The 19077-nt window shown below is 36.0% G+C and overlaps 1 protein-coding gene and 1 pseudogene across 1 annotated transcript in view; one reads left to right on the forward strand and one right to left on the reverse strand.

The window, feature by feature from the left end:
- The window catches only part of SCAMP5 (secretory carrier membrane protein 5), a 111815-nt gene that overhangs the window by 85990 nt on the left and 6748 nt on the right, over positions 1–19077 (reverse strand). The window contains exons 2-3 of the mRNA XM_074296962.1: positions 6753–6923; positions 5977–6074 (exon numbers count right to left, since the gene is read on the reverse strand). The gene's annotated coding sequence lies outside the window, so the exon portion shown is untranslated. The remainder of the gene's footprint in view (positions 1–5976; positions 6075–6752; positions 6924–19077) is intronic.
- LOC141553027 (tubulin alpha-8 chain-like) lies at positions 758–16477 on the forward strand (annotated as a pseudogene).

Genomic DNA, 19077 nt, shown 5'->3' on the forward strand with positions numbered 1-19077 from the left:
CTGATCAGTGAACAGGTCTTCAATGCATCTTGATTTTCCACAGCTTTGTGACTCTGATTTCATCTCTCTGCCAATGAAATATCTACTGATTACAGCAAGAACTCTAACTTGAAATTCTTCATTTACTTTGGGTTTTCATAAGTTGTACTTGATCCTGTGACAATTTGAAAAGTTCCAAGAAAAAATATATTACAAGAGTAAATGTCAAAAATTAATAAGTTAAAAAGAAAAATAAAAGATTTTTAAAGTTCTAGGAGACAGTTTCTGGGTAATTTAATAATGGTATTAATAATGCCAGCATTTTAATAAAAAGATGGTCAATTTGGTCATCTCTCTTAAGCCAAACACTCTTCATGGTGATGAGCTCATAGTTTATATGCTCTTCAAAGAGTTCTGAAGGTGGCAATCCACTTTGGTTAGCACTTAATGAAAAAATAAATGTTACAATGAGGCTATGGTCCATATTACAATGGAGGTCTTGGGTTCCGTTACTTAAGTCACCGAAATCTTAATTAAAGAGACTTAGCAATTTCTATATCGCCTGTCTGACAAAAAGGAGGGTTGATATTTTCCCAGACCAATCTGAGCAAACATGATAAGCAGAAATGAATCCATTAGCCCAAATTTAGAATTTCTTTTATGGTCTGATTAGACATTAGCCTGAGTAAATCTTTGCCTAAGATTTCCTTCACTGGCTGATTTCTGGATAAGGAAGTAGGAAAAAAATGAAATAATTTCATACAAGCCCTGAACCTCCATTCTGACCACTCACATCACCCTGGATTATAACTTTATAGTAGACAATGAAGCTATTTATATTTATCAAATGTCTAACCTAGACTAATCTGAATTGTCTTATTAACCAAATTGTGTCCTCTGTTGTTCTCTGATTTGCTGGAACATTGAATGTTGATCCAATAGAATTCCAGACCAGCCTAATTCCCCCTCTCATTATTTGCATTCCCATTATTTCATGCCCCAGTCATATTTGCTGAGAAGGCCTACTATGAGCAGCTAACTATAACAAAGATTAGCAATGCTTGCTCTGAGCTTATCAACCAGATGGTGAAATGTGACCCTTAAAAAAGGTAAATACATGGCTCATGGCTTGTTATACTGTGGTAACTTGATTCCCAAAGATCATCAAGACAAAGTGTAGCATCCAGTTTGTGACTTGGTGTTCAACTGGCTTCCAAGTTGGCATAAATTACCAGCCTTCCACTGTAGTTCCTGGTGACAACCTGGTCAAGGTACAAGAGGCTGTGTGCATGTTGAGCAATACAACAGCTGTTGGTAGGCCTGCCTGGGCTCCCCTGGATCACAAAATCAATCTGATATATGTTAAGGTACCTGGGTTCATTGGTATGTGGGAGAGAGAATAAAGGAAGGAGAGTTCTGTGGGTCATGGAAGGATATAGTTGCCTTGGAGAAGGATTATGAGGAGATTGAAGGAGATAGTGCTAAGGGGAAAAATGAAGGTAAGGAATATTACATTATATGTTATCTTTTTTTTTTTTTCAGATTACATCTGTCTCTTATCTGTTCTGTGAAAATGCCCTCTGCAATCATTAAATATCAATAAAAGTGTGATACTTGCATAAAAAAAAAAAAAAAAGATAATTTCCTTCCACCTTAAAGAGAGAAATACATTGATCAGAGAGAAGAGGTTTTATTTTGTTTTGTTTTTTTCCTCCGAGTTACCTAGAACCAAGTTGGGAGAGGGAAAGAAAAATCCTTGAGGAGATTAGTGTAACTGAATAATTTTAGGAGAAAGACCTTTCCTCCAGGATTAAGTAATGTTATTCTGTGTGATTAAGTAAAATGTTAATTTTATCCAAATTCTAGTTATAAAACTATATTTTATCCTATTGTGAAATTTTTCTTTGTTCAAGAATCCCATAAATGATATTTCCACATTTCTTAGTTTAGACAGATGGCCAAGGACATTATGAGGACAAATGTCCATTTGGATATTTCTTTCTCCAAGCTAGAAATGCTTAGAAGAATGATTAAAGACAGCTAGGTGGCACAGTGGATAGAGCACCAGCCCTGAATTCCGGAGGACCCGAGTTCAAATCTGGTCTCAGACACTTAACACTTCCTAGCTGTGTGACCCTGGGCAAGTCACTTAACCCCAGCCTCAAAAAAAAAAAAAAAAAAAAAAGAAAGAAAATAGAGTAGGTTCAGAAGAAAGCATTGGAAGCTAGGAGATCAGGAAAGGTTTTCTGTAGAAGCTGATGTTCCATGTGGATAGAAAATGTACCAAATGAAGTCCTGATTGGGAAATCCAAGAAAAAAAATCACAGTTATTTTTCTCCTCTATGTTATGCAGACACAGAGAAGTCAATGGACATTGGAATAAAGTCCAATTAGGAACAGAAAAATGGAGCACTCAATCTTACTGTGATGGAATGAAATCGGAATGGAGTGAAATAGGATTACATCTGGATATTGGGGCAAGAGAAAGTCACCCACCCAAATAGAGAGGCTGGACCTCATGCAAGTTGCAGGAGTAGGTATCAACTAACCGTTTAATTATTCATTTCCAATTTTATTTCATAGATAAAAGTAAGACACAAAAAGAAAGTTCTTGTGCTTCTAGAGTAAGGAATGGTCAGGGTCCTAGGCAATGGTCCTGAGAAAAAAGCAAGCTCAAAAGCATGCAGTAGTTGTGTGGCTCTGGCTCTAGGAGTGAAACAAGATTTCAGTTCCAGTTTCCAATTACTCCTGTCAATTTATCTAGCAAAACTGAATTCTATCCTATAAGGGAAAAAGTAGATTTTTAGTGAAATAGAAAACTTCCGAGAATTATTGATGAAAAGATAAAAAGGCAAACATAAGCAAGCAATCATAAAGAACTAAATCAAGATTAATTGTTTATTTTCTAATATGAAGTGATAATACATGTGTCTCCTCAGAACCTTATTCTTATTAGGGATCATAAAAGGCATCTACTAAAGTAAAGAAACTGGCAGTAGTCATGTCATGTTTTGATGATCTTTAAAAAATGGAAAAGGAGAAGAGGAATGCAGAAGGAAGGAAGGAAGAAGAATGTAGGAAGTTCTTTCACATAATCAAGGTCATAAATAGAACACTACATATAGAAGAAAGGATAGGAGGTCTATGTGACATTTGAGCTTCACTTTCATCTGAACTAGTGAAAATAAGAATACACACACACACACACACACCCACAATCACACACACACACCCTAAGATAAAGAAAGGAGGAGGGGATGACATGATGGTATACTTAGAGAACCCCAAAGACTCTGCTAAAAAGCTATTAGAAATAATTCAGAATTTTAGCAAAGTGGCAGGATACAAAATAAATCCACACAAATCCTCAGCATTTTTATATATCACCAACAAAATGCAACAGCAAGAGATACAAAGAGAAATTCCATTCCAAATTCCATCTCCAAATGTTGAGAGTATAAAGTATTTGGGAATCCATCTACCAAAAAATAGTCAGGAATTATATGAGAAAAATTACAAAACACTTGCCACAAAAATAAAGTCAGATTTAAATAATTGGAAAGACATTCAGTGCTCTTGGATAGGCCGAGCGAATATAATCAAGATGACAATACTCCCCAAACTAATCTATTTATTTAGTGCTATACCAATCAGACTCCCAAGAAACTATTTTAATGACCTAGAAAAAATAACAACAAAATTCATATGGAAGAATAAAAGGTTGAGAATTGCAAGGGATCTAATGAAAAAAAAAAAAAACTCAGAGGAAGGTGGTCTAAGTGTACCTGATCTAAAGCTATATTATATAGCAGCAGTCACCAAAACCATTTGGTATTGGCTAAGAAATAGACCGGTAGATCAGTGGAACAGATTAGATACAAAGGACAAAAAAGGGTACATCTATAGCAATCTAATCTTTGACAAACCCAAAGATACCAACATTAGGGATAAAAATTCATTATTTGGAAAAAATTGTTGGGAAAACTGGAAATTAGTATGGCAGAAATTAGATATGGATCAAATACTTATTACTTTATTTACTTATACCTTCGGAATCTAATACTTAATGTGCAACAAGAAAATGGTATTTACATACATATATTGTATCTAGGTTATATTGTAACACATGAAAAATGTATGGGATTGCCTGTCATTGGGGGGAGGGAGTGGAGGGGGGGATAATTTGGAAAAATGAATACAAGGGATAATATTATAAAAAAAATTACTCATGCATATATACTGTGGGAAAAAAAATCTAAATTAAAAAAAAAAAAAAAAGAAAGGAGGAGGGGACCTAATAATAACTAAGCAAGGCCAAAGAAAACAAATCCACATAGTGTGCATGTCCAAAAAATATATGTTTCTGCACCTTATATTCATCACTTTTCAGACAGGAAGTTGGATAACATGACCTCTGAAATCATGTCTGGTCACTATATTTGATTCAAGTTGTCTTTCAAAGCCTTTCAAAGTTGGTTTTCTATGTAATAGTTCTGTCCTCAAATATAGTTTCTCCATTCTGTTTATTCCATTCTGTCAGTTCATGCCCAGTATGCCCTGAAATAATTTTCTTTATTTCATTTTGACAAAGAATATTCCATCATATTCCTATGCCACAGTTTGTTGTCTTTTTTCACTGGTCTAAGAAACAATCTTAAAGTACTTCCCCATCCTCATCCCTTAGATTCTAGTTTCTTGTTTTTCTTTTTTTCTTTTCCTCTTTTAATACCTCCTTAGAATCAGCAAGCTTATTGTATTTGTGATCATTCCCTTTCCAATATTAATCTTCTTAACTCCTGTATCTCCAGTTGTTTCTCTGTCCTAGTAGGTATGTTCAAGCTTCTTTTGTCCATTTCAGATAAGGGTGAAATTTATTTAATGCCAATTCCTTTACCCTTTCCTCCATATTTCTCTATGATCAATTATGAGAAAAAGTCCTTCCCTTTTCCTTCTTTCTACACTAATGTATTATTTTTGCTCTCTTTTTTCTTTCCTCAATTCAAATAGAACCAATCTATTCAGGATATGTTTTTCTTACTAAACTCCCTTTTAATACTTTAAGGTTGTGAACATTACTTGTTTCCTCTTCCTCTATTAAAATGTTAGCACCACATCATCATGCAGTTCTGTCCAATTTCTCAGATAAATTTATTTTTCTAGGTTTCTCTATCTCTTGCATATGGATTTCCAAGTACATATTCATCTTTGATAATTTTCATCTGAAATGCCTGAAAATTAAAAAAAAAAAGGATTAAAAATCCTTTTTTTCCTTCTCAGAAGGATGATATTCAACATGCCAAAGTTTTATTCTTGGCTGTATTATTTAGTCTTTTAGAATATTGTATTCCAAGATCTTCTTTTATTTACAATGGAACTTGTCAAATCTTGTGTGATGCTGACAATAGTTCCTTGAGTAATGGGGATTTGGCATGTATGCAAAGTGCCTCTTATGTGTCTACATAGAGAAAGCTACTCTTTCCAGAGAGATGTGATGTGGAATGCTAGTATCTTGGAGAAAATGTGGTGCATGCATAGATATTTTATAACTGGTCAGCCAACCATATGTTGAAGAAGAGGTTCTTAAATTGGCTCTGAAAGCATTTAATTAAGACCTGAAAGCTTCAGACATCTCCTCTTTGATTTATTCAGGGATATTTTGGTCATAACATCCAATAAAAGATGATGTCATAAGGGGAGAGGATATGAGGCCTTCTGATCCTTTAGGGTCATTAGTCTTTGACCTCTGAATTTGTTCATTTTCCTTCCAGAGGAAGGAGATCAGAGCCTCTGACTCTGTGATTTCAAAAAGTAAAGAAAGAATTCCAATGTCCCCTAGTCTGGATATCAGAGTCAATACTCAAATACTCAAAGAGCAAGGAGAGACCTTTAGGGCTCCAGCCCAAGGGACAACTGAGACTCATCTGCCAAAGATGCCAATTTTATGCATGACTGTGGTAGAACTAATTTTATGTAGGAACTAAGCCAAGTTGAACCTACCTGTCTCAGGAGACTGAGGTGATACAGGAGGCAGCATATCCCAGAGGCATTAGAGCAAAACAATTTATCTTTGTTCTTGCTGTATCATTAAAATAAACCTACCTTTGGAAAAAAACAAAACAAAACAAAACAGTGAATGTTAAAAATAATTTAAATGGTATTGAGACCTTAACCATGGATTCAAGGGAGAAAGAGCCAGCTAGAACTCAAAGCCACTAGGAGTAAAAAAGACATCAGCGCACCAGATAAAGAGTACCTCAAGGCACTCAGTAACCATTAGGAACTATATTAGCAAGCTGACTCTAGAAGATGGTTGATGAGAGAATACTTGGTATATATTTATATACTCCCAGTATATACTTATATATCTCCCTTGTTAGAATGTAGACTCCTTAAGGACAGTGATTGCTTAACTTTTGTCTCCCTAGGACATAGGATAGCTTCAGACAAAGAGAAAGTGCTCAATAAATATATATTGATTGATAAAATTCTGGTGTCTACCACTCTCTAAATTAGAGTTGCTGGGGAGGCAATAACAAGCTAGCATTGCTCAAGAAATCACCCCTCCCTAACTAGAAGGCTGACCTGGATCCCAGGATCATGCTGCCCAAAAAAATCTTTCCTCTATCTAGGTAGCTAGAGTTCAGGAACGCTATACTCTTCTGGAGCTCCCTCCTTTAAAGGAGCCTAAAGTTCAAAAACTCCTGCCATTCAAACCATGGGATTTTTATTTCCATGGTTACCATATAGTTGAGAGGGTTTCATCATTAACTCACCAAAACTTAAGAGGCCAGGAACTTGGAGGCCAGGTCAGATGGAAGAGTGCACCTTTGTCTCCCTCAAGAGCTTCTGCTCTAAAGCTGCAGTTATTATCTCCAGGTAGGAACCCACTCCACCTCCAGTAGTGATCCAGGTAATTCTTAATTCTGCTGTTCTTTCAGATCTCTCTAGGGGAAAAAAAAAAAAAGGCAAACCCCAGAGACATAAGCTACAGAATTGTCTCTGAAAGAATTCAAGCACAAAAGTCATCGCCAAATCAAGCAGGGGGCATTTATTTGGGCATGTACTTGGTGTAAAGAATGATATGCTCTGTGGGGTCTCCTCCTTAAGAAAGAGAGGCAACCCAGTCTCCCAGAAACTCAACAATCTCTAAACTTATTTAGACTTTTACATCATGCCCCTCTGTCAGTACTGTTTTCCTCTAGCTCCTTCTCAGTTTCCTTTTATAGTTCTTCTCTTACCAGATTGAAAATTTCTTGAGGGTAGGGATTATCTATTTTTACATGTATTCCTAGCTCCAGAACTTAGAAGCTTAATAAAGTTTATTGATTATTGACTAATATTTGGAATGTGCATTTTTGTATGTATATGGGGTTAATAAGATGAATCAATGAGTTTATTGGTCTGGGAATTTCTGGGATTTTTACTTGCATTTCCTATGAGGAAAAAAGACATGCCCATTTAACACCTGCTAGAAAATATGTTGTCAGCAGAGATTCTTTAGCTAATAGGGTCTACTTCACTGCAGAACTAAAGCTAGTTCCTTCTGTTATAAACTAAAGAGTTGGAAGAAGCTAAATCAAAGTTGAAATCCAGCCAGGAAAAACTAAGGGTCCAAGCTTCTCAGTGCATGTGAAGACTAGAAAAGAGTAAAATGGCAGTGAAGAAGCTAGGATCCATATAGAGGCCAGCAGATGACAGAAGAGAGTAGTAATAGTTTAGATATTCTGAAGGCATCACTTAGCACAACCTAGCTGTTCCATGACATCTTCAGAAAATATTGACTATTCTTTAGCACCTGAGGCCGTAGCCATGGCCATGACATCCATATTCCCTGGAACACTGGCCTTATGTGTGCTCTATGCATTTGTTTTTCCATGTATTTTCCCTGCATGTGCCTCCTTATCCAGGGGTGGTATGGAAACTTATGAAAGTTACCTCTAGATTTGTCAGTTTTTCTAATGATTTATCTATTAATGCCATTTCATTAGATGATTTTTTTAAAAAACATCAGTGTGATGTGAATTATCTTCTTGTTGGGAAGAAGCCCATTTCTGGCTATTATTAGATATAACCAATTCCCAGACTATTGTGTTTGTATAGAGTGATTGTGAGGATGGAATTCCTTAATCTAAACCATAAACTTCTAAGCATCTTTAAACAATTTTTGAGATATTTATTAGTATATTTTTAGACCAGGCTGGAACCTAGTCTGCCAGGTACATTCCATCTGGCTCTTTGATCCTGAATTCTGGCCTTTACTTCTCTGAGAAACCCCAAGGTTATATTTCCCCTATAAAAAAACTTACTGGGCATCTAAGTGGTGATATGGATAGAGCACCAGCCCTGAAGTCAGGAGGGCCTGAGTTCAAATTTGGTCTCTGCCACTTAAAGTTTCCTAGCTGTGTGACTCTGGACAAATCACAACCCCAATTGCCTCAGGGGAAAAAAAAAAAAAAAAGATTTACGATGAAGATCTTGCTAAATTCTTTCCAGTACTAAGCCCACTAAGATGTATTTCTTCTCTCTCCCTCTCCCTCTCTCTCTCTGTCTCTCTCTGTCTCTCTGTCTCTCTGTCTCTGTCTCTCTGTCTCTCTCTGTCTCTCTGTCTCTCTCTCTCTCTCTCTCTCTCTCTCTCTCTCTCTCTCTCTCTCTCTCTCTCTCTCTCTCAGTGCCTTTCCTTTAATGATATCTTTCTCCTTACTCTAGCTAACTCTGGTTAGTCTGTTAAACTCTTCTATGGATCTAGCCTACTGGTCAATAGCTTTTTCCCACCTCATGGAGTATTTCCTTTCTCCTAGTTAATTGTGAGTTCTCCTGGGGAATTTGTCTTTTCCTCACTAATTATATGCTCTCCCAACTTTATTTCATATTTACCTGTGCCTATTTAATCTCTTAATTTTTGTCTGTAATCTCATTTTTTAAATAAGCCTGTGCTTTGCCAAAGAGAATAGCCACTGTGGATTTGTCACATGTTTATTTCAAATTAGGCATTATTACCTTGACCTTATCAAGTGTGTCTTCTGTTTTGGTTAATGGTTTTTTGAGGGGGATGCTGATCTTGAACTTGAAGTAGCTTTTTTTTTTTTTTCAGTTCCAAATTCTTTTTCCCTCTCTCTATCCCCTCTGTACCTACTGAGAAGGCAAGAAATACAATAATAGGATAGGATTTTTAATTTAGCTTAATTTAGGATAGCTTGCTGAAGATTCATGTGGAAGGATGGTCGAAGTGCATATAAATTTATGTTGCTCTTCACCAATATATATTTTGTTTTTCCTGGTTGAATCTTCTCTTTTTTCCATATATAATCCAAAAAAGAGGAGGATGGTCATATAGATGAGTGAGAAATAAGAGTTGGACAAGTAGAGTTTTCTAATGATGTAAGTGGAATTCTATAAAAATCAGAGATGGGCCTCCAGAATGCTGAGAAGATTCTCAGCAGAAAATTTATGAGAGATATAGACAAGAATAACACAAATAAGAAGTTGTGAAGGAGATACAAACTTCATCAGTGCTATCAGGAATCTCTCAATACAAAAGTGCCAAAGCAAATGTGAGGGAGGGAGCACTCTTAGGGATTATTTAATCCAACTCCTTTGACGAATGAAGTCAGTGAAGCCCCAGGAAGAAGATGACTTGCCCAAGATAAAAAAGGAAGTTTGACCAGTATGAACTCAAAGGAGACATGTGAGAAGACACCTCTCTCAACATTTTTGCAGGAAAGAGAGAAAAAGGAGAGATCAAGAGTGTATATATGTAGAGGAGTCTACAGGTGAAAACTATTGGATATATCAGATTTTTTTTCTCTATAAAATAATTATGAGGAATAACTCTGTGGGAGGGGGAAAATACAAGGGTAAATTTAAATGCTGTAAAAACAAAAGGTGTTGTGTGGGATGGGGTGCTAGGCCTTACCCAAATTGACTACTTGGAGGCATCTCCTGATGCAAACAGAAAACATTTATTCAGTCAGTTCTTATAAGAAGCAGACCAAGCTTACCCACTAGACAGCCCATGATGTGTGGCCCAGGACAGAAGTGGAAATTAGATTATATAACAGAAAAGGGAGGGGAGGGTTGATTGTTGAATTCATTGGATGGATTGAAAAGGAACTAACCATTGACCAATGGTACAATGCTGTCTATTTCCTGGGTATCATGTGATTTAATAAGGCTTAGACCTAGGGTTTGACCTTTTCTGCCCTACAGTTCTCTGAAAATAGGGATCAACTGGCTTCCTGAAATTTAGGCCTAAGATCTGATCTACTTCACCCTATAGTCTTCTGAGAAATCTTCACTTGTGCCATTCGAGATCAATAAAACTTTTTTAAAAGCAAGTTTAGTGAATGTAGAAGAAAATTTTTTACTCTTGTGTTTTTGAGTCTAGATTTCCAGAAAAAAATTTTCGTTAAACTATCTTGTCCTAATCCAAGCAGTTTAATAGCATTTAGTATGGGCCACACAATTTGCTAAAGATTAGTTATTTAAAAAAACCCTACAGTATTTTTCTTTGAGGAGCTTACATTTCAGGAGGCAGGGGTAGCTAAGTGACACAGCAGAGAGAGCACCAGCTCTGGAGTCAGGAGAACCTGAGTTTAAATCCAGCCTCAGACACTTACTAGCTGTGTGACCCTGGGCAAATCATTTAAATTAAATTCCCTTCACACATATACACACACGAAACCCACTTATCATTGGGAAGATCTGGAGAGGCCTGGAGAAGGTGGGGCTTGGACTAAGTCTTGAAAGATATTAAGGAGATCAAGAGGTGATTGTAAGGAGGAAAAACATTCCAGGAATGTCAGAAAAGCAGAGTAAAGGCTGAGAGATGGGAGATATGATGGGAGATGGGAGTGTTGTTTTTAAGAAATTATAAATAAGCCAATGTAACTGGATTATAGAAGAGTAAAGTATAAAAGGCTAGAAAGGTTGTAATGGGGCAGGTTGTTATGAGCTTTTAATGCCAAACAGAGTCTATATTTGATTCTAGAGGTGATAGAGAACCATGAGAACTCTCTGAATGGCAAATGCTGCATTTATGGATTGTGCACTTTAGAAAAAAATCTCTTTGGCAGTTGAGTGTAGGAAGAATTGGAAGGGGACAAGACTTGAGGTAGGAAGACAAGTTAGAAAACAGTTGCATCAATCCATGTGAGAGGTAATAAGGGCTTACACTAGGGTTGTGGCTATATGAGTAGAAAAGAAGATGTATAAAATAGATACTGTAAGAAATATACTCAACACTAAAAATCAGATATCAAGGAAAATTTATTAAAGAAGAATCTTAAGAAATCGTCTTAACATTTCTGGTCAGAAGTGGGCCATACTCTTCTTCAGGAAGAGGGACCCCCTAAGTATAGAAGTGGGAGAAGCTTTATACTTGCTAACGTATCACAGTCCCTCCCTTCAGAGAACAGATTGGTCCATTGCTTCCAAGTTATAATCTTTCTGATACGCTCACTACATGTTTCCCTTTAATATGTTTAAACATGTTTCCCCATCCTACAGCCCATGTTCAAAAATGGTGGAAAATTCCTGTGGGTGTGTTGTTTAATATTCAATTAGCCAAATTATTCAATTAGCACAGTAGTGATTTGGTCAATTCAGATCATTGATCCCAACTAATTTGGGCTGGATCTGCTATTATTTTAAATTTGTGGTTTTCTCAAGAACACAAGACTCTTTCTGATCTGCTGACCCCACCTGAGCCTTCCTAGCTCCCCAATTCCTTGTTTGCTCAAGACTTCTACTGATTACTTAATTGTTCTGTGGAATCTTAACCTTCCTTAACCTCTCACATTCTGAAAATCTCTTGGTCAGTGGTACCCACTATCTAGAAGCTTACAACATTCTGTGGAAACCCAACCTTTCAGCATTTCTCACATTATTGTGAAATTGGAAAAAATAATGTGTGGTATATAATCCACCCAATAAATTACAGAGATCTCCCAAGGTGCAAAGAAAAAGTTTTATTTACTTCCCATGAGAAGTGGACATCACTCTCACCATAGAAGAGATAAAAGTGGAGCCCTGAGCATAAGCATCATAAAGCAATATATATGTTTCCTGATGCAATATTAACCCCCCCCCTTGTTGGCTCATTCTTGTTGGCTGAGAATTTGGCCTTATATTTTAAGTCCAAAAGCTATTTTTTAAAAAAACTATATTAGGAAGCATTAATCATTAAAACAATCTAGACAGAGTCTAGGGCAGGTGATAGTGAGCAACACCCAAGCATTTGAGATAAGCCACCTGGAGTTTTATTATTCACTGGAATGTGAGAGTGGCCAGAGCTCTAAGGCCCCAATTCTCTTAGTCCCAATGGGGCAAAGAAGAGGGGTGGTCACAACAATTCCACTCAGGACATAGCATAACAACTCAGGGAAACCAACACACAACAATTCAGGGAAACTGAAGCACAATAATTCAGGAAAACTGAGGCATTACATCTGATCCTATAGTTTGGTTAATTTATTATTTTCTTTTGAAGAAATAATCAAACTTTTCCCATTCAATAAGATTTGACAATGTTGAGGATGACACTGAGGTGACTGGGAAGATGGTGGTGTACTCAATAGTAATAGAAAAATTCAGAAGCAGGGAAGGTTTGGTGAAAAGAATAGAGTTCTGTTTTTGACATATTGATTTGAGATACCTATGGAACATATGGATCTGGGAATCATTGGCATAGGAATGATTACTGAAGCCATGGCAGCTGATAAGATCCTCTAATGAGATAGTAGAGAATGAAATGAGAAGGGGACTTAGGAATCATAGATAGAAGGCATAATATGGATGAAAAATCTATCAGCAAAGAAAACTGAGAAGCATTCAGATATACCGGGGATATCATGAGTTGGAGAATCAGGAGAGAGACATATCAAGAAAACCTAGAGAAGAGAAAGTATGAGAAAGGACAAGAGTATCAAATACTTTAGAGAGAGCAAGATACTTTAGAAAAGGCCATTAGATTTGTCAATTAAGAGATCATTGGTGATTTTACAGAGAGTAGTTTCAGTTTCACTTGAACAATGAGATTTGGAACCCAGACTGAAGAAGGTTGAAACCAGGGGAGAAAAATGGGAAAAGAGGCACTGATTACAGATTGCATTCTCAAGAAGTATAACCACTCAATGATCAACTATAATTATTCATAATGTTCTTTATTCACAGTGGTTCAGTGATTCAAGGCAATCCTAATAAACTGCATAGAAAATGCCATCTGCATCCAGAGAGAAAACTATGGAGACTAAATGTAAATCAACACTGGCTATGTTCACTTTTTTTCCTTTTTCTTCTGGTTTTCCCAACATGATTCATAAAAAAATGTGTTTTGTTCTTTTTTGAATAATGTACATGTAGGGGCATCTGGGTGGTACAGTGGATAAAGCACCAGCCCTGAAGTCAGCAGAACCTAAGTTCAAATCTGGCCTCAGACACTTAACACTTCCTAGCTGTGTGACCCTTGGCAACTTACTTAACCACAACTGCCTCAGCAGAGAAGGAGAAGGAATGTACATGTATAACCAGGGGGATAAAAATGTTGTTTCTACATGTAACTGGGGAAAATAAAAATTTTAAAGAAAGAAAGAAAGAAATATAGCCACAGAGAAGATTAGATAACATTAATTTATCATGGGCCCAGGTAACATGGTTTCATTTGCTTCAATTCTGTTCATGGGAATGTAAATACAGGAGGGGGAACAGGACAGGATGTAATGAGAATAATCCAGGATTGGGGCTTGGAAAATCATAATTAATGATAGGACAAGGGAGAAAGGGAATTGAAAGTGTAATGTAGAATTGATAATGGTTCACCAAGGGGTCAAGACAGGGAATGGGAAATAGTTTAGCCAGTCCATGGGTCATGCTTGAGAAAAAATCAAGTGGTGAAAGGAATGCTGGTCATGAAGTAGAGGAAGAAGAAGGGTCCTAGGGTAGAAGTGGAGATGTGGGAAATCAGAGGGAATGATAGACTGATATAAAATTATAAACAGATAAAAGAATTGTAATTCTTGAAAATAAAACGTTTGCAAAGGTATATACCTATATATAGAGACATAAGATGGAGTAAAAGAGTTGGTCATAGGAATTTAATAAATTGAGAACCTAGAATATTAGATTATTTGAGGGAGTTATCAAGTGGAATAATGAATAATTAGGGAAGAATAAAACTATTATCTTGCTTCAATGAAAGCCCAGTTGAGATTAGATTTATATACTGAAGACTTCTAGTATAAGGATAGAAGATGGAGAGAAAGGAAATATCGGATTTTTAAAAAAAAATTTTTTCTTTATTAAAGCTTTTTATTTTTCAAAACATATGCATGGATATTCTTCAACATTAGCCCTTGCAAAACCTTGTGTTCCAATTCCACCCCCACACACACACACACATCCTCCCCTAGACGGAAAGTAGTTTAATACATGTTAAACATGGTAGAAATATATGTTAAATGCAATATATGCATACATGTTTATACAATTATAGTGCCTCACAAGAAAAATCAAATCAAACCGGCAGAGAGAGAGAGAGAGAGAGAGAGAGAGAGAGAGAGAGAGAGAGAGAGAGAGAGAGAGAGAGAGAGAGAGAGAGAGAATAAATGCAAGCAAATAACAAAAAAGGCAAAAATGCTATGTTGTGAACCACACTCAGTTCCCATAGTCCTCTCTCTGGGTGTAGATGGCTCTCTTCATCACTGAACAATTAGAACTGGTTTGAATCATCTCATTGTTGAAGAGAGCCATGTCCATCAGAATTGATCATCTTATAGTCTTGTTGTTGCCATATAATGATCTCCTGGTTCTGCTCATTTCACTCAGCATCAGTTCATGTAAGTCTCTCTAGGTCTTTCTGAAATCATTCTGTTTGTCATTTCTTACAGAACAATACTATTCCATAACATTCATATACCATAATTTATTCAGCCATTCTCCAATTGATGGACATCCATTCAGTTTCCAGTTTCTTGTCACTACCAAAAGGGCTGCCATAAACATTTTTGCACATCTCTAGAGGAAAAGATTGTGAAGCAAATACTCCAGAATCTGGATTGGATGATCTGGATTGGATGATAAATGTAAATAGTGTGGACCTTAAAGAAGAGACTCCTTAGTGAAAGCAGTAGGAAGGGGATCTTCAAGTAGCAATGGAAAGCAAGGAGTAATCTGCTTCCCTCATCATATATAAATAGTCAATAATATATAATCAGGTAGGAATCCCATGTCAGTGAGAACTGAAAAACAGGAGAAGAATGAGGATTAAGATGAAAAGAAATTTGTTAATTTTGGATCAGTCATTCTGAAGACCAAAAAGGGAAGGCAGATCTGAAATGAGGCATTATGGGGAGAGGAAGGATTCAGATGGATAAGTCTGAAGATATATTGAGTTGGAAATAGGAAAGGGGGGTTGGAGTCAGCCTATAAGGGTTCAGGATCATTCAGATAGAGTGCATAGTAGTAAATCCCACATACTAATCACTGACTAATAAATTCAAACAATATACTAGTGATTGAAGAAGCCTATTAAAGGAGGTATGAAATTAGACAGTTTATTTTTATAAGACTAAGAGTCATTCCCCAATTGATAAACAGTCAAAGGAAATGAACAAGCAGCTCTCATGGGAAGAAATCCAAACTATTAACAGCCATATAAAAATACTCCAAATTACTAATAATTAAAGAAATGCAAACTAAAGCAACTCTGATATTCTACCTCATCTTCAACAGATTGGCACAGGTGACAAAAAAAAAGCAAATTATTAAATGGTTGGAAGGACTTTGGAAAAACAGGAACATTAATGGAGCTATGAATTTGTCTAGCCATTCTGGAAAGCAATTTGAAACTATAACAAAAAATTATTAAACTGGCCATGCCCTATGACTCTATGATACTTCTATCAGATCCATGCCTTAAAGAAATCAAAGAATATTTAAAGCAGCTCTTTTTGTGGTGACAAAAAAAAGCTAGAAACTAAGGAGTACTCATCAATTTGGGAAGATCTAAATAAAACATGGTATATAAATGTAATGAAATGCGGTTGTGCTATAAGAAATGATGAAATGGAATGATGAAATGGATGCTTTTATGAAAACTTACAAAGACTTGTATGAACTGCATTCAGATAGAAGTTAGAAGAACCAAGAGAAGCAATTATATTGTTAATAACATTGTATAAGCAATTTTGAAAGACTCAAAAATTCTGATTTATGCATTGGCCAACTATGATTCCAGAAGACCAGTGAAAAAGAATGTTATCTACCTTCTAAAAATGAGGCACACATTTTTAATATAGTCAATGCAAGTTTGCTTTGCTTAACTATGTATATTTGTTACAAGGTTTTTGTTTTTCTATTTTTTTCAATGGGATGATAGAGATGTGGGAGATCAAATAATTGCAATGTGACTTTTTTAAAATTCATAAATAAAAAAGTTTATTCTTCTTTGATCACTCTGATTATTTTCTACCCAGCTTTCACCTGTGGCTCCAAGAAGCTGTAGTATGCATAGTGACCACATCCCAATAAAACATTTTTGGCAAACACAATAAACATGTTACTGACATGACCTCAAACCTGTTGGTAAATGAGGGGGATGTCTATCTCAAGCTTGTGAAGACTTCCCCTGAAGGAACAGGCAGATAAGAAGAACAGTTTATTCCAATGGCCATGAAGGAGGCTAAACCAGCTGGGGAGCTTAGAGCTTGGTCACCTAAGCTGAGGCCAGGTCACCCACTGCATCCTAGGCCATCTCTTACCATCTTGATTTTTGTCTTGCCATTGGACTTCGAAGACTCTGGGAGAGAGTGAGGCTGATAACTTTGTGCAACTCTGACTCATATCCAATTCACATATGAGTCAAGATATCATTGATATAATGATAACATTGGTCCTCTTTGAAAAAGAAGGGTGAACAACAGACAACATCTGACCCTATGCAAACTTGCCAGAGTCCTCAAGTTGTAGGTCAGCCTCTCTTACATGGGCATGGAAGAAGCATGATAAATGGATGCACTCCCAACCTGAGAATCTCCAGACCCAAATCATAAACAGAAGGCATTTTGAATTCTTTGTTTAAATTGTCAGACCAACCTTGATGAATAAAAGTATCATGTATGGTCCATGGTACCCAAGAAAATTCTGGGCCTCGTGGAATGTTCTGGCCCATCAGAGTATTTTACCTAGTTAAAAAACATCATTCATTAATAAAGAGATGAGAGTTCTCCTGTGGTTGTCCAGTATTCAAAGGATGTGGAGCACTCCAAAACTCACCTGAAGCCGATTTAATTAGACTCCTTCCATAAGACTAGTGGTTTTTCTAAATGTACCAATTAATGATCTCCTTTTAAGTGTTTGTGTCCATTCCAGATTAAAACTTCAGTGTTGACTTATTACAAAGGTATAATATTTAATCTTGCTCCCTTCTACTAAACAGTAAGGGCTCTGAGGGGTTAATCAGGGCTCTAATTTGTGTTCCCTAGATCAGAGATTCTTCACTTTTTTGTGTTATGGAATCCTTCAGCAGTCTTGGGGACTCTGTGGTTCCCTTCTCAGAATATTGTTTTGAAATGAATAAAAGAAAATGCATAGAATTACAAAGGATATCAATTATGTTGAAACACACTTATCAAAATATTCAAAAAGCAAATCCATTGGGACTAGGCTAAGAATTCTTCTCAATGAAAATACCAGGAAGCAACAGGTTATTAAAGAAAAGGTCATTTTTTAAATCCCTAATGGAGCATTTCCCTTCATCTCTCATTTGTTTCCCACTTTAAAATTCTGTAATAAGCCAGAAATATGGCTACACTGTCACTCAGACAATCAGTCCTAGAGCAGTATGATCATGAATATCATTTATACATCACTCATCACAAATATTTCACATATCAGCACACACATTTAGTAAATACCTTCTTACAGAGAACATTTGTGGTCACCGAAGAATGAACTGTTGGCTGTTACAAAGTCTAGGTAATAAGATTCCTTATATCCTCAGCTAAGCTTTTCACGGTTTCTTCTGGAAGGCACTCATTAGGAATTACTCAAGAGTCTTTTTTCCTGAAGATTGCAGACATTATCATCTGGACATTCGTAAAGAAATCTTCAGAGTAAGGATGGTACAAAGTTTCAAACAAAGATGTTGCCAACTAAGTTAATATAAATGTAGTCTTCCAAAAGGAACATTATTACCACCCAGAGCATTCTAAGAAGTTATATTATATGTATTACATAATGTAGTAAGTTACATTATATTATGGTATATAGAATCAAATTTTTTTTTTTTTTTTTTTTTTTTTTTTTTTGCTTTTTATTTACCAGATATATGCATGGGTAATTCTCCAGCATTGATAACTGCGAAACTTTTTGTTCCAACTTTTTCCCTCCTTCCCCCCATCCCCTCCTCGAGATGGCAGGTTGACCAATATATGTTAAATATATTAAAGTATATGTTAAATACAACTCATGTATACATGTCCAACAGTTATTTTGTACAGTATCAAATTCAAGGGTATATTGCAGCTAGCTTGAAAAAAGCTCCATGAGTGCTGATTATTAAATTCTCAGTGTAGCATTTACATCTCTGAAATTGGCAAACACTCTAAATCAGGGCTTGATGTATTGTTTTGTCGATTATCTAGACTTAAGAAAATGATGGAGAAATGATCCAGAATAGTTATATAATTAATTCAGATTAATAATGCAGATTAAATTAGAGTGATCTTTGTGTACATCCCCCTTTCAGAGAGCCCATTGTTAAACATTTATCAACTCACTTCTGTTTATATTATATGTGAATAAGTTCAGTTCCAAAAGTACATACTCTATAGCTTTGGAATATTTCTCCTAGGACATTTTGTTTATAAGCTAATAAGATCTTGAATTCTAAGTTGCCAATAAAATAGATATTTAAATTGCTGTAATACCTTTTTAAAAAAAAAAAAAAAATAGACATTTCAATTCCAGTAGTAATTTAAAGGCATTTAGTGGAACAACTAAATTCTCTCTCTTCATGGAAACCACAAATAAATTGCTATAGAAAGGTTTCTCTAAGTCTGTAAGCATATTTAAATAGAGCCTGTCAAATGTTACATTTTTTAA

This window comes from Sminthopsis crassicaudata, chromosome 2 (genome assembly GCF_048593235.1).
Source record: "Sminthopsis crassicaudata isolate SCR6 chromosome 2, ASM4859323v1, whole genome shotgun sequence".
Lineage (NCBI taxonomy): Eukaryota > Metazoa > Chordata > Mammalia > Dasyuromorphia > Dasyuridae > Sminthopsis > Sminthopsis crassicaudata.